Genomic DNA, 17,181 nt, shown 5'->3' with positions numbered 1-17,181 from the left:
ACATAAGCCTCAGTTTTATAAGGACAGAGAAGAACAAAAGGAAGTTAAGAGAGCCTACAGGAGAAGATGGCCTTTAGCATGTATTGTTAAACATACAGGTAGCATTTCTTGGTGTTAGCAATGAGCTAATATACATCTGTATAGCCTACATATCTAACAAAGAAAAACATAAGATACGGGGAAAGTTAGAACTATCTTAACCAGGATTCAGAGTAAATTAAAAATTAATATCTTTCTGAGAGACTTTTTCTATATTCCTTTTACCTGAAAAATGCATATTTTTATTTCTAATTGAATTACTATACTTTGAAAAGTGAGCAAGGCTCATGATATTTAACTAATTCTATTATGTAGAGTCCACTCTTGTCTGCTCTGTGAGCACAAACTCCTGAATGGGTTGTGCTTTGGTACAACAGTTTTCTCTCCTTGAGCTGGATGTGATTTTTGACCTCCAGCTAAATTCTTTACACCGGTCATAGATGTCTTCTTCACAGATTATAAGTGAGTGTACCAAAGAGTTTCTTAATTTAGGAGATGTATTCTCGCACACATTCTCTGAACACTATTTACAGCAACAGCCTCTACCTCTTTGCCTCACAGGTCATTTTACTGGGAACAAAATAGATGAGTATGGGCTTTATGTCGTCTTATTTCCATATCTCACCCCAAGATGCTAATAAGAAATGGAGGATTCAGAAAGTGACTGTAAAAGAAAAGAGAAAAGCTAACCTTAAAGAGTCTAATCAACTTTGAGAGATGAATTAAACCTTGAAGAAATAAGAAATTAATTTCAAATAAGACAGTATTACTGATTATAAGAGATTTAGCAGATGCTTTTAAATCTAAGGTATATAGGGGAATGTACGGAAATGGCTATGTATTAGGGGGGTGTTTATGTGTATATGTTTGAAATTCAGTAAGCATATACAGTGGCTTTATTCTTGTCAGGGGCAGGAGGAAAAATTAATAGTTACCACTTATTGATTATTCATAATGTCCAAAGCGTCGTGCTAAGCCGTTAAGCATGAATAATCTCACTACATGCTTACAATAACAATACAAAGTAGATATGTTTAATACTCCCATCTAAAGATAAAAACATAGAGGGTGTTAAAATTTGAGTGACTTACCCAAGGTCTCCCAACCTAAGTGATTTTAGTTCACCTATGTCTCAACATGAAAGCTAATACTCTTGAGTACTTACTACTATCTTGATTACTGAATAATCACAAGAGCAAATAGATAAATATTTGGCAAGAAAAGAGGACAAAAGAAGAGGAAAATAAATTTAAGCTATAAAGGAAGATGAAGTAAGGAAAAGACATAAGAAGTGGAAGAGAGACAAAATATAAATAGCACAGTTAAGAGCATACTAGTAATAGTCATAAAATGTCAAATGAATGTGTATAACACAAATAAATGTCATAATACACACTCCCTCACTTTTTTAAAAAAAAGTTAAAATTTTATTATTGTTCTCTTCACTTAGCTATAGATGAAGCTTTGCTTATATGGTTCAAAAGAAAAGTTATTTTTTAGTCATGGTTTTTGAACACATTCAAAAGACTAAGAAAACCAAATTCCAGAAGTGTAATTATTAGGTACCTGAATTAAAAGAATTTTCTCATTCATATTCCCCACTTTCATACTAACTTCTTGATTAAACTTTCATGTAATTATAAGAGTTAAAACCTGAAAGAGAAAAATAATCAAGTCTTCATTATAATTTTCAGGTAGATTCTTTTGGGAACAAAATAACACTAGAAAATAATTACCCATAATAATATAGGAGATATTCCATTAAATGTTTTTCTTCATTTTTTAAAAAATATACATACTTTGAAGGAAATAGAAGAAATAATGAGAGAATGAGCCTCACTTGGTCTCCTCAAGACTCATCAGACTCCAATACCACCAGGAATGTCCTTCCCATCTCCTCTGAGAATGTTGGGGGAACATGCATATTCCTGTCTCTCTAAGAAGCTGACACTGCCGGAGACCTTGCTGCTCGTGCCAAGGCAGAGCACCCACTCCCCCTTCTGTCTTGTTTTCCTCCCTCCTAGTGAACCCTGTACACAGTGCTTTAAAAAACAACATTTTTTTTATTGATTTCAGAGAGGAAGGGAGTGGGGAAGAGAGATAGAAACATCAATGATGAGAGAATCATTGATTGGCTGCCTCCCACACACCCCCTACTGGGGATCCAGCCCACAACCCAGACATGTGCCCTGACCAGGAATCAAACTGTGACCTTCTGGTTCATAGGTCCATGCTCAACCACTGAGCCACACCAGCCAGGTTACACAGTGCTTTTAAACACATGTCTTTGTAAAGATTCTCATGTCCTCCAACCTATCCATCTCATCACCTTTTAAGATGATTCAAGTACAAACTTCATTATTCTCTTTTAATAAAATACTAGAGGCCCAATGCATGAAATTCATGCAAGAGTAGGCCTTCCTTCCCCTAGCTGCCGACGCCCGCTTCCATCTGGCACCCGGGACCCGGGCTTCCCTCACAGCCCTGGCTTTGTCTGGAAGGTTTTCTGGTCTAATTAGCATATTATGCTTTTATTATTATAGACTAGAGGCCCATTGCACAAAAATTTGTGCACTCGGGAGGGTCCCTCAGCCCGGCCTGTGCCCTCTCACAGTCTGGGACCCCTCGGGGAATGACCACCTGCTGGCTTAGGCCCGCTCCCCGGGGGATTGAGCTTAAGCTGGCAGTCAGACATCCCTCTGGCAGCCTGGGAGCCCTCGGGGGATGTCCACTTGCCAGCGGAGAGCAGGCCTAGCTGCAGTCGGACATCCTTAGCGCTGCTGAGGAGGTGGGAGAGGCTCCCACCAACACTGCTGTACTGGCAGCCATCAGCCTGGCTTTGGCTGAGCAGAGCTCCCCCTGTGGGAGAGCACTGGCCACGAGGGGGCAGCTCCTGCATTGAGCGTCTGCCCCTGGTGGTCAGTGTGTGTCATAGTGACCAGTCATTCCCAGTCGCTCTGCTGTTAGGGTCAATTTGCATATTACCTTTTATTATATAGGATAGAGGCCTGGTGCATGGGTGGGGGCCGGCTGGTTTGCCCTGAAGGGTGTCCAGGATCATGGTGGGGGTCCCACTGGGGTGCCTTGCCAGCCTGGGTGAGGGGCTGAGGGCTGTTTTCAGGCTGGCCACAGCCCCTTCAGGGAGGGGGGCCCTGCTGGGGTGCCTGGCCAGCCTGGGTGAGTGGCTGATGGCCGTTTGCAGGCTGGCCACAGCCCCTTCAGGGTGGGGATCCCCGCTGGAGTGCCTGGCCAGCATTGGTGAGGGGCTGATGGCTGTTTGCAGGCTGGCCAAGCCCCCCAGCAGGGACTCTCACCCCATGAGTGTGTGGACATCTGGGTGAGGGGCTGATGGCTGTTTGCAGGCTGGCCACAGCCCCCAGCAACCCAAGCTCCCAGTGGAGGCTGGCTGGAAGCAGGTATCTGGGATTTATTTAGCTTCTATAATTGAAACTTTGTTGCCTTTTGCGGAGGCCACAGCCAGCCGGGAAGCTTGGCTTCCGCCATTGCCAGGGCAACCAAGCCTCCTGCTTGCTCCAGCTTCGTGGCTGCTGGCCGCCATCTTGGTTGGGTTACTCTGCATATAGTCGCTCTGATTGGCTGGTGGGCGTGGCTTGGGCTTGGTCAATCAGCATCTTTGTCTTTTATTAGTGTAGATCAGTGATGGTGAACCTTTTGAGCTCAGCGTGCCAGCATTTTGAAAAACCCTAACTTAACTCTGGTGCCATGTCACATATAGAAATTTTTTGATATTTGCAACCATAGTAAAACAAAGACTTATATTTTTGATATTTATATATTTAAATGCCATTTAACAAAGAAAAATCAACCAAAAAAATGAGTTCGGACACAAGTGTCATAGGTTCGCCATCACTGGTGTAGATACTCCAGATAGGCATGATACAGTATGCCTATCTCTTTATTAAGCACTTTCTATAGATTATCAGCTTACATTTAGATTTCACAGGGACCCTTAAGTATTTATACTATTACCATCCTCATTTCTCAGCTGAAGAAACAAGGATTTAATGAGGTTTTGTTACTTGACCAAGGCCACAAAGTCATGAGTGGTGAAACAACTAAATCATGTGCTTCTGATCACTATATAAAAACAAGCCATTAAATATAAATTCCTTCAGAATCTCACCCCAGATCCTCTCTGCTCCTTCATCTGTTTTCCTCATCCTTTATTTATGGCTCATTGCTGCATCCCTGTTTAGACCAGAAATCAGCCCTTAACCCTCAGTTACTGAGTCCACAGCACCCCCTCTGGTTCTGGGATTTGCCTAACATTTATTCCTAACTTTTGGGCACTAGGATGAAGGAATTCAAGAATTATAAGAATAAAAGAAGCTCAATGTAATAGTTGTATTGAGTAGGACCCTAGGAAGAACTAAAGCAACTAACTCCATTGATTTGCCTCTAGCTTTTCTTCGATGCTGGCTCCATCGCGGGAGGAAAGGGGAATTCTGTCCATGACTATAAAAGAAATTAGACTTCAAAAAATCTCAGTTTACCACCTTATTCAGTAGAGAAAAAGGGCAGGTACAATTATGCTGCTAAAATTCATGACAATTTAATTGTAAGACCAATATTTTATAACCAGCATAAAGTCTCCTTAGTCAGAAACTAAAAAAAAATCACCTAATTTCAAAACAGCCTGTTTATTTATCTGTACATATTCAATATCACTATATATGCCATTCACTTTTTTAAAAAGTTATAACTATTTCCAGGAATTACTTCACTACCTGCAGATCTACAGTTTCAAGAATAAATTCTATAATGTACTTCCGAATTATTAGTTTATCTCAATTTTGTTTCAAATGAGGTAACTATCAAAAAGAATATGTTTTAATTTAACAGATAATCCCTTCATCACATTTTCCTTTGCTTGATATCTATTTATTAAATAAGTAATATTTTATCTCAAGGAAATTATGCATCATAACTCCTAGAGATGACATTTTATGTCAGTTTTTCCATATTTTAATATTTTATATCTCATCTTCTATTTATACAAGCAGATAAAAACATAGTGTCAAGCCAATTTAATCAATGGAATATGAGCTAACATACTGAATTAGCTCCAATAACGGAGTTGTCACAAAATTACAAAGATCATTTGGGGAAGTAAAGGTATTTCTCAAAACCTCTTGGTTTCTAGTCAAAGCACAGCGATCAGAACAGAGCCAGCATTGAAACAATTCTGTGTGCCCTTCCTCCCTCTTTTACATGTTTCCATTCTATTTGTACTTTCATTTTCCCATTTCAGTACGATTCTCTCCTGGGGACTATTGGAGCTGTCTCCTAACTTGTCATCCCTGTCTGTAATCTCCCTCCCTCCAGTCTGCACACTGCTGCCGTCATTATTTTTCCACAATACCAATCCGAGCACTTCACTGTCCTGCTCAGAAAGCTTCAGTTCCCTGTGGCCTGTGTGACACATTCAAACATTAGAGTTTGGCAGAGATTTCTAACCAGGCCCAAGCTCCTTTCGCCATTCTCATCTCCTGGCTGTTCCCAAGCCACTCACTTAAATTCTTACGCTGTGGCTGCTCAGCTTTCTATAAGGCATGCTTTCCCTTGTCTTCCAGCTACCATTACACTGCTTTGTCTCCCATGAATCCATTTTTCTTATCTTGTCCACCTGAGGAAATGCCACTTTCTAATTGTAACAAATCAGATGTCACCTACTATTCCCGGTTGTATTCTTTCAGCCTTATATTGTATTTGTACATGCCCACACCTCTGTCACATCACTTATCAAATCGGTAACATGTTTATGCCCCTCCTCTGTTAAGCTATGATCTCTGACAGCTCGCAGAACCACAGTTTATTGATCTGTGTATCCTGATGCCTAGCACCGAGCTGTTTTATTGGGTACTCTGTATGACTCCCATTAAAATGTATATGGGGTAAATGAATGACTCACAAAAGATAAAAATGAATATAAACAACTTAAAAAAAACACAGTAAGAACACTGATTGGCACTTAAGTTTTTAAAATATACCTTTACCTTTAAAAAAATTTTGTAGAGAATATAGAGCTGGAAGAGGCCTCAGAGATTAGATCATTTTGATGTAATCCTTCCACTTATTAGTAAAAGATGATGCTGAGAAGTCGAGATGGACTCCGAACACAGAGGAACGTGTGGCAGAGCCGGGATAAAAGCTGAGGATTCCAAGACACAGTCAAGTCCTGCCACAGGTTGTTGATGGGTTTTAATTGAAAACAGAACATGCTATGATTTTGCTTTGTTGTATTTTTCAATAAATTTTTGTAAATGCAATCGTTTCAAATAATTTCCTTAGACTATATTCCTAGAATATACATTCTGAACAAATACACTTCAAAAAACTACACCAATGTTCACTCTCAACAAGCATATTTGGGAGAACTAATAAAATTAAAAATTACTACAATAATTTTAAATTTTTGTAAAATTGGTAGGTGAAAAACAATCTTTCATTGTGGATTAAATGGCCTTTCTTTGATTATTAATGAGGCTTAACCTTTTTTTTCAAACTTTCATTCACATCGACAAGTTTTGCTTGTTGATCTCTTGGAGATGTCATAATTTAGCTGACTCTTTTTATATTTGAGGTATTATCCTTTTACACAACAACCCAAATTTATCCCTACTTTATATTCTGTTTTAAAACTGTTTATGATACTTTTAATAATCAAAAGTGTTAAATTTTACTAAATCGAACATGTTTATTTCCCCATCTTCTATATTTTCTTCTATTTTTCTCTTGCTTCTTCATTTTCACTTAACTTCAAAATAAAGTCCAAATGGAGAATACTCTCTTAAGTGAAGAAATTATCTCCATTGATTTTACTGTATATAGATAAGTAATAATTAAATGTCTTTTCCCAAGTTCTAATTCCATCATTATCACATCATAAACTCATATGTCTTTATGTACATATGCATGTACATAATTAACATAATTATTATCATTGTATATTTCTGGTTATTTCTATATGGTTCCATTGAACATATGCCTATTCTGGTGCCAGTTCCATATTGTATTGATTATTGTAGTTTGACATTATGTTCAAATGTTAAAAGTTTGGTAGGAATAATTTTTTTCATCAAAATCATTTTAGTTACTTTTACTCATTTATTCTCACAATTAAAATTTAAAATATTATTTCAAATTCTAGAAAATATTCCTTTGTCGTTTTGGTTGGAATTATGATAAATTATACTAAATCTGAATACAGAGTAATTCAGAAAAGGTTAACATTTGTCCTATAATTAGTTTTTCTGTCTATGAACAAGGAATTTCTCTTGATAAAGTTGTCTTCATATAGGTCTTTCATATTTTTAGTTCAATTTATTCCAAGATCTGTTAAGTATTTTTGCAGAGAACAGAGTTTATCATATATACATATATTAATGATTTCTTACTAATATGTAGGAAAGCTCTTAATGGTTTCATATTAATTTTATATTTGATCATCTTCTAAAATAATCACTTCTAATATATTTTTCAATGATCTTGAGATCAAATCATTTGAAAATAATCATAATACTACTTCATTTTTAGTAGTAATTTCTCTTTTTTCATATTTTATCACACTGGTTAAATTTATAGGGTATTAATAATAGTAGTAACAGGATTAATCCATCTCTTCAATAGAAATAACTATAAATATATAATTGGTTATAGGCTGAGAGAGATGTGCTTTATCAAGTTAAACATTTATCACATTTCTAGTTTGTGTATGTGTTTGTACTTGTAACAGAAATGAGGGTTATATATACAGATTGTCCTACTTTAACTGCTGATATAGCTCAGTTGATGTTTCTTTCTTTTCAGATTTAATCCATTGGAATTGATAATTATTCAAAGTGTGTATAAATTTGGGGTGGGGGGAAACACACACACACACATATATGTGTGTGTATATATTTTTTAAATATTTTATTGATTTTGTGTTTGTTTTTGAAGAGAAAGGAAAGAAGAGGAAGAAAGAGAAACATCAATGTGAGAGAGAAACATTGATGTAAGAGCAGAACATAGATCAAAACATCAATAGGCTGCCTCCTATTGGGGATCAAGCCCACAACCCGGGCATATGCCCTGACTGGGAATCAAACCAGCTACCTTTTGGTGTACGGGATGATGCCCAATCAACTGAGCAACACCAACCAGGGCAGCATGAGGGTCACATTTTAATCAAATGGTTTTACAGAATCTTATGAGATATTTATCATTGTCTTATTTGACATAGTAGTTTTTTGTACATTTGTTAATAACACATTAAGTCACACTTCTTTTAGATGACTTAAAGATATTTTCTGAAAAAAAAACCAAAACATTTCAAATCAGACTATAGTGTTCAGAGACTCTGAAATTGTATGTTTGGAAATTTTGCAGTAAGTCCCTGAAATCAATAAAGTTTCTAAAGAAAAAAGATGCTGATAAGATCCATCTCTATACCAGTCTTTGTGGTCAGGCAAGTTTATATTTTCCTTAGAATATTGAGCATTGGGATGACTAGACCACTCACTACCTCACTGCTAAGGTTAGAAAATCCAATCACAACATGAAGACTTGTATTAAGTAATTCCCAAGTTGATCCCTCTCTTAGATTCTCAAAGATTCTGTGTGACTCTTAACTGTCTCCTCTGGCCTAGCAAAAAACTCACCCATGCAGCTAAGCAATGAGATTCAGAGACCACAGTATTACCCCCTCTCAGGTTTTTACCTCTCTACTCACTTTCCCATGGCCAGGCCGTGTGACTCAGTGGTTGAGCATTGACCTATCAACCAAGAGGTCACGGTTCCATTCTGGGTCAGGCCACATACCTGGGTTGCAGGCTGGATGCCCAGTAGGGGGCATGCAGGAGGCAGCTGATCAATGATGTTTCTCGTTTATGGATGATGTTTCTATTTTTCTATCTCTTTCCCTTCCTCTCTCTCTCAAAATCAATTTAAAAAAATTTTTTTAAACTTTCCCCATAAGTCACTTATAGAAACTTCTAAAATGTCCCTGTCATCCACAAGGAGTGCCCCATGACGGCTAAGTTTGTACTACTTGCTCCTCGCTACTGATACTTTGGATGAGGTCTGACATCCAACCAAATTTTGCCTAATGAGATTCAAGTTTCCAAGAAATTGGAATTGGGATGTGTGTCTGTGTGTGTGTGTGTGTGTGAAGCTTAGCAGGTGTCTTGGACAAACAGCACCTAAGTACTATAGCTGGCCTGTTACTACCCTACCCTGTGGATCTAGAAGTAAGGAAAAAACAATATAAAGAAAACCAAACCAAACAGACAGACACAAAGAGATTTGGACTTCTGACACGTTTTTAGTTCTTATAACCAGTTCTTTTCTTAGACCCTTTTATATTCTGCCATGGGTTTCTTGACACACCCTCATAAATTCTTCCTCTTAGCGTAAGCAAGCTGAAGTTGGTTTCTGTTACCTGCAATCAAACGCTCCTGATTAGTATGCCACCCTGCCTCCTGCTCTGCCCCGGACGCGAGCTCAACTACAGAGGGAAGGAGTGGGGGGAGATCTCTGGAATCCTATTCAACACCTTTTTTATGATAAATAAAGTTCTCATGGCAACAGAAAAATCTTTGATTTCATACAAGTTGTACAGTATAAATATTTTATTGCCTATAGACCAGACCAGAGTAAGACACTGACATCGCTGCTTACGTTCCTGAAATATCTAAACTCCTCTTCTTCGTTTTATGTTTTTCTTTTGATAAATCTTTGGGTTTAAAAAAAATCTATAGAAATAGCATTTTGTTCCAATGGTAGCAATAAAACTAATCCTAAAAGGCAGGCCTTTGCTTCTCTCTGTCTCCCTGGGTAGAGATGGGCGGTTGAGAAAAGTTCTAAGAAACACATGAAGAATGCTGGTACCCTCTGACTCAGAGTGTGCTTATGCTTCAGGTAAATTCTCCCACCAATGAGATAATATCAGTTTGAGTGATCAAATTCAATCAAAGCACCATTGTTCTTTACATCTATGATGACAAACAGTACACTGTAGTTTAACCGTTTGACTATTTTTAGCTTTAACTAGTTGTTTTGTCAGAGAATAATTCTGGCCTGAAATACTAATCATTCATCTTTCTAAATTCTGATATGATTGTTATGTTGTTAATTAAACAATAAACTCGAAGAAGCATGACCTTTGATAGCAAGTATCTTGAAACCATTGCTTAAGTAGGCATGCCCACACAAGGTTACAATCTCAGCAAGACGGAGCTTTAAACAGTTCTCTTTCATTTTACAGCAGCGGTCTGTGCAGCAGCCAGCTGCTCTGGCTGCCTCACCTGCTATTACAAAGAAGGGTCTCCTTCCACACCATGGCTTTACTGTCTCAAACGGAAAAGGGCCACAGAAAGCAATTTGTTCAGATATCTCATTAATGTTAGAAAAAAACAACAGCGTAACAATTATTTCTACACAGAAATTACACTCTAGGGCAGACACATCCAATATTGAAACCGGGCATTACTAAACAATTCCATCCAATGGGTCAATTTTTTAATTACTTGAGACTGCATTTTGTCACTCACTGGTCCTGGCAGGAAATCTGGAAGGCTACACCATACAAAATGGACATTTGCCTTACAAATCTCATCCATGGACAACTGGTAATAGGCTAAGAAACTTTCCGTATACAATACATTGTTGTTGTCCTGTAGAGTAAACAGCTCAGGATTTTGTCAAGCACAGTCTCTGCTCTCCAGGAAATTCAAACCTGGTCCCAAGGACACTGCACTTTGGCCAAGGACCCCCTCACATTCCGGTCTTTGGGAAGTGGGCTGGCTTTCCCACGAGGTGAGAACACTGACCCGTCACCAACACAAACTGCTCGCCTGGTATGCAATTAACTAATTAATTAATTTGCTAGGTTCCCAACAGAGAACACAAATTCCCAATGTCTACTTTCAGTATCTATGAAAGCCCTGCGAGAGCAAGAATATTTAAATCTGTGGATTTGATGTGCCCCATAGAGCTACTGGGACCTTCCAAGGCACTCCCAGGATCGGCAAGTAGCATGAGGGGAAGTAGAGTGTCCAAGACCATGGCCAAGCCTTCAACCCAGCGATTCTTATTTTAACTGCCTGAAAAGTTAGGTGTCTGAGCAGGACTCTTTTGAAGATAGAGTTTGAAAAGCAGAGTACTGTATATGGAAGATGCTCTTTATTTATTCTTAATATCCTTATATCATCAGAGCTCAAAAGAGTTGTAAATCTAGATCAAGTAAGATTAGCTCCCTTGCCGGGAGCTGGTCTGCACAGCATATGTTTCGAGGTACCTGACGTATATGGCATACTGTTCTTAATGTTTGCTCTCCTTAGTGCCATGTGTTTTGACCAAGGTCACCTCTCCGAGAAAGGTTGTTTCCCCAGGTGGGGATCTTTCCCTGAGGTTAGGGAGGGGATACAACCCCTTAATTAAGTGCCAGGCGGGTAGTTAAGCTACATAATCTTTACTCCCTGGAATGGAGATAAGAAACGCCCTAACCTTTGTAATAGAAATTGACAGGATTAAAATCGGCTGGTATAAATACGGATGTAACAAGACAATAAACAACACAACCTGATCAGATCCTCATCAGATCCTCATCAGATCCTGATCAGTTCCTAACCAGAACTCCGACCAGAACTTTGGCTGGAGATCCTGGCTAGAGGTCCTGACTAGGCTGCTGATCAACTGAAGGCTGTCTTCGTGTCATTCCTTCTTCGCCGACTCCGTCCACACCTTTGGGGATCCCTGGACCCGTTGGGGTTGGACCCCAGCAACTGGCGCCCAACGTGGGGCACCTAGGTAAGCGCCCTGCACTCGGGACGGATAGGACTCCACCGTAGGAAGAGGGTGGATAGTCTTCGCCGACTCCGTCCACACCTTTGGGAACCCCTGGAACAGGGACCCTTAGGTAAGCCCCCCATTCCCATTGAGAACCCCCACACTCGGGACGGATAGGACTCCACCAGGGTGCTACAGACCCCCCTATAGAGGATAAGTAGGGTAAGAAGGTGGATAGTACAGAACTTAGATTGAGAAGATGTGCCATACTGAGTCAAAGAAAGAAGACTCTGTATTGATCTTTAGATTAAGAAGATGTGCCATACTGAGTCTAAAGAAAAAAGACTCTGTATTGATCTTTTAACACATATGCTTGCTAGCAGAGGAGTTAAGGTTACTCCCAGTCAGATGGAATGTTTTATACAAGAAGTGTGTCCATGCTTTTCTGAGGAAGGAAAGGTGCCGGAAAGGTAAATGTAAAGGCATGGGAGAAGGTAGGCCCAAGGAGCCTTATCCTTAACCCCACTGCAGCCTTTCCACCCCGGGAAAGTGCAGGATTGGCAAGCTCTCCCTGGGGTGATAGATCAGGACTCAGGTAATAGCGGAAAGCGCCAATTCTACTCTTAAAATGGATACAAGAGAGCATTTGGGGTTTTTCTTTTTAATGCCTGCTTTGGATTGAGTAAATGCATTACGTGTATCACCACAATGGACCCAGAGAAGCTCCTTGTCCCATCGTTCCAAAGACTTAGAGTTGCCCTGATGACAGAAAAACAGAAAAAAGAAGAAAAGAAAGGCTATGGAAGGGACTGAGGTGCCAACATGGGGTCAGCTGAAGAAGTTAACAACTGAGGCCCAAAAGATGGTAGAAAATCAAGAAGTGGAAGATACTCTCTCAGCCAAGTCTGAGGACTCTGAGTAAATCAGCAAAAGAAACTTTCATTTAGCAGAAACTCACTTTTTTTGTCAAATGGAAAGACTTACTTACAGGAGCCTGGAAAGGACCTGATGTACTTTTAACCTGGGGGAGAGGAGATGCTTGTATATTTCCACAGGATGCAGACTCACCTGTGTGGATTCCAGACCGTCTAATCCGACCTTACGTCACACCACACTCCGTCTCCTCCTCATCCTCCCCGGTATTATCCATATCGGCGGACCCAGAGGGCACAGCTGATTCCTCCCTGGACACTGACACCACCATCAAGCACTGCCCTGATGGACCCTTTGATGCAGCCCTTCAACTCGCTGACACTTCGGAAAGCCCACCACCAATGATGCTGCCCGTAGCCAGATCAACAAGGACAACCAAACCCCCGACTTAAGGACAGCTGAAATCCCTTGACTGAAGAGGCCAGCAACCTTCTACAGGAACAAGGCTCTGTGTGCACTCCATCCACTATGTTTATTGCTATGCTCGCTATCATTGCTTGCCAACAACCCAATCCGAGAGGTGGCCGCTGATTTACATGCGCTATCATTTAAAAAATAAAAAAGGGGGAATTTGCCGGGAGCTGGTCTGCACAGCATATGTTTCGAGGTACCTGACGTATATGGCATACTGTTCTTAATGTTTGCTCTCCTTAGTGCCATGTGTTTTGACCAAGGTCACCTCTCCAAGAAAGGTTGTTTCCCCAGGTGGGGATCTTTCCCTGAGGTTAGGGAGGGGATACAACCCCTTAATTAAGTGCCAGGCGGGTAGTTAAGCTACATAATCTTTACTCCCTGGAATGGAGATAAGAAACGCCCTAACCTTTGTAATAGAAATTGACAGGATTAAAATCGGCTGGTATAAATACGGATGTAACAAGACAATAAACAACACAACCTGATCAGATCCTCATCAGATCCTCATCAGTTCCTAACCAGAACTCCGACCAGAACTTTGGCTGGAGATCCTGGCTAGAGGTTCTGACTAGGCTGCTGATCAACTGAAGGCTGTCTTCGTGTCATTCCTTCTTCGCCGACTCCGTCCACACCTTTGGGGATCCCTGGACCCGTTGGGGTTGGACCCCAGCACTCCCTCTCCTTGAAAACTCTTTTAATGGAACATCCGTCAGTGTTACAAGCATCCCAGTCTTAGCTTTGATTGTGGGTACGTGTGCAAAACAGCCCAGGAGAAGGCTTCTGCTTTTGCTGTAACAGTTTGTTAAGTAGCGTTGCTTAGTAAGCTGTCCAAGTCCCAGATGATACATTTCTTTCAGAAATAATTCCCAAGAAAATTCATTCTCTCCTGAAAAAGAGTTAAGCTTGGTCCTGTCATATAATAAAACTTATGTATTCCTTTAAATGTCCCTTTACCTTTTGGCTGCTTTAGAATCTCAGAAGTCAGTGTGGTTCTTCACGCTAGCTACCATATTTGTTTCTTCCTTCAGTGGTTTTGATGGTGTACTTCTATTTGAATAGTTTCATGTGTCCTTTTATCACAGACAGGCAAGATATTAAAGATAAATGAACAATAATATATATATATGTCAATAATGAAATAAAAAACTGATGATCATCCTAAGAATTACTGAAAGTCAAGAGAATTGTATATTTTATAACAGTTTGCTTATGCTCAGGTCTCTTACCCTGTATCATCAGCTACTGGAACACAGCCAAGTTTCAAGGCACTATCAATAAAGCTCCAAGAAGCTCAAAGAGGTACCTTTTTTAGTTCACACACTAAAATTCATGCATTTTACATGATCCTCCCTTGAAGTATACTTACTCTTGTATCAGACACAGTTCTATCATGCTTCAGTGAGTTCCTGTTGCTCTCAAGATGAAGAACAAATCTTGAGAATGACCTACATGACCTCTCATGATCTATCTGGCCCTGCCTTCTGCTTCACCCTTATCCCTAACGCTCATCTCCTTCAGATTTCACCTGTCCATAACTCCTTAAAGTAGGGAAGTTTACCCTCTTATGAACTCCCAGTCCAGCACACCTCTCCACGCAGCATTCATTGTAGATTATATAATTACTAGTGGCCCGGTGCACAAAATTCATGCACGGGCGGGGCGGGGGGGGGGGGGTTTCCTTAACCTGGCCTGCCCCCCCCCCCACCTGGGAAACCTTAAAGGAGGGCCCACTGGGGGTTTATAGGGATTAGGGCTAAACCAGGGGGGGGACATCCCTCTCGCAATCCGGGACTGCTGGCTCCTAACTGCTCACCTGCCTGCCTGCCTGATTGCCCCTAACCACTCTGCCTGCCGGCTGCTCGCCCCCAACTGCCCCCCATGCCAGTGTGCTCGCTCTCCACTGCCCCCCATGCTGGCCTGCTCACCCCCAACTGCCCCCCCACTGGCCTGATCGCCCCCAACTGCCCCCCTGCTGGCCTGCTCACTCCAAATTGCACCCTGCAGTCCTGATCACCCCCAACTGACCCCCACTGATGGCCTCCTTACCCCCAACTGCCCTTACCACCGACCTGATCACCCACAACGGCCCCCCCCAACAGCCTGAACAGCCTGATCACCCACAACTTCCTTCCCCTCTTGGCCTCTAACCGCCTCTACCTCAGCCCCACCACCATGGCTTTGTCCAGAAGAACGTCTGGAAGGTCTCCTGGAAGGTCTCCCAGTCTAATTAGCATATTACCCTTTTATTAGTATAGAGACCTAGTGCACGGGTGGGGGCTGGCTGGTTTGCCCTGAAGGGTGTCCCGGATCAGGGTGGGGGGTTACCTTGGGGCATGGGGCGACCTGGGTGAGGGGCCTGTGGTGGTTTGCAGGCCAGCCACACCCCCATGGGGTGAGGGTCCCTGCTGGGGGGGCGTGGCCAGCCTGGGTGAGGGGCTGAGGGCTGTTTTCAGGCTGGCCACACCCCCTGGAGACCCAGTCCCCCAGCCCCTCCTTAAGTGGAGGCCAGGGCAGGCGGGAAGCTTGGCTTCCTCTGTCGCCAGGGGCAACCTCCTGCTCGCTCCAGCTCTGTGCCACCGCTATGCTATCTTTGTTGGGTTATTTTGCACACTTACCCTGATTGGCTGGTGGGCATAGCAGAGGGATGGTCAATTTGCATGTTTCCCTTTTATTAGTATAGATACCTTATATCTCAGTTCCCTGAGAAACTCTAAATCTTATGTCTGCTTTGACTGCTTATACCAGTAATGTATTTTTAGGACCCATCACAAATCTTAACTCATTCTATGTGTTCAATAAATATCTCTTGACTAAATCAATGAAATTTTATGTGTGCTTCTCTGTCCATAACGGATTGAAAGAAGCAAATTATGGAAGAGATCAGCTCTAAAAAAATTCACAGCAACAACAGTTTGATCATGTAGAAGGGCAAAAACTATAAAAAGTGGACAGAAGAACTCAGAAATCATTGGAGTCTAGAGGCAAATTGCCTTAATAACGGTTAGACATTAAGGCATGTTTAATAGTCTTTAATAGCATCATTATATTAGAGTGTGATATAATGAAGTCATCAAGGAAAGGTTGGTTTTTTATCTACAGTTAAGATAAAAAAGAAATTGGTAATTCATCTTTAAAATGCTTTAATCCAGTGTTTCTTTGAAAGATTTCCAGATTTTCTACAGGTGAGCTTCAGTTCTTGAGAAAATATAATCATTTGCATTCTTCTCCCCACTTTCTAACAATTTGGATAAATGAAATGTTCCCCAATCTCACGTTAGGATAAATAACCTTATATTGTAACACTCTTCTTTTGCTCAACTTGATAATTGCAAGAAAATTATTTTCAAATTCCCCTTAGGACTGAAACAATGTTATGTAACACTTCAGGAAAAAGTCTGCTGAAAAGGAGAATACTCTGCATTGAACGTAAACCAAATTTTGTCTCATGTTGCGTGAACAAAGCAAAAGAAGAAGTTTCCACTTGAATTCTAAATTGCGGATGACCTTGCACTGTTTTGAGAAAGGCTGGCAGCTGAGGTCACTGGAGTGTATTATGATGGACAGCGCAGCACTGTGCGTTGCTCAGAGGCATGTCCACTGTGTGGATTGCAGCCAAACACAAAGAATTAGACAGCTCGGAGCATTCTATCATTTCATTTGAAAATAATTGTCAAAGTCATGGGCAGCAACCGTTACAGCTTTCATAAGAGAACAGCATTCCATAATTCCATCACTTCAGACAGGCTGTTTGACTATTCTCAGCCAAACACTGTGGATCCAACCTATTCTGAATCAGGTTCTTATGACACTCGCAGAAGCAGCATTTTTTGCAGGAGGCAAATCCCATCTATACTGCCTTGTATGTAGTTCTATTTTACATGACGCGGCTCATTGCTTCAAATTGGCCAAGTCATTGAAAGAAATACAAGGAAAAAGGAGATGCAGAAGCTTAACACAGAACTCTTAAAATGTAAATATACAGCAACTCCACATCACTCACTTTCC

At 40.9% G+C, this 17,181-nt stretch overlaps 1 protein-coding gene across 3 annotated transcripts in view; it reads right to left on the bottom strand.

Moving 5' to 3' along the window:
• The window catches only part of GRM8 (glutamate metabotropic receptor 8), a 709,328-nt gene that overhangs the window by 247,800 nt on the left and 444,347 nt on the right, over positions 1 to 17,181 (bottom strand). The gene's annotated exons all lie outside the window — the stretch shown is intronic.

The sequence above is a fragment of the Myotis lucifugus genome, unplaced genomic scaffold (genome assembly GCF_000147115.1).
Source record: "Myotis lucifugus unplaced genomic scaffold, Myoluc2.0 scaffold_73, whole genome shotgun sequence".
NCBI lineage: Eukaryota > Metazoa > Chordata > Mammalia > Chiroptera > Vespertilionidae > Myotis > Myotis lucifugus.
This window is presented reverse-complemented; position numbering and strand designations above follow the sequence as displayed.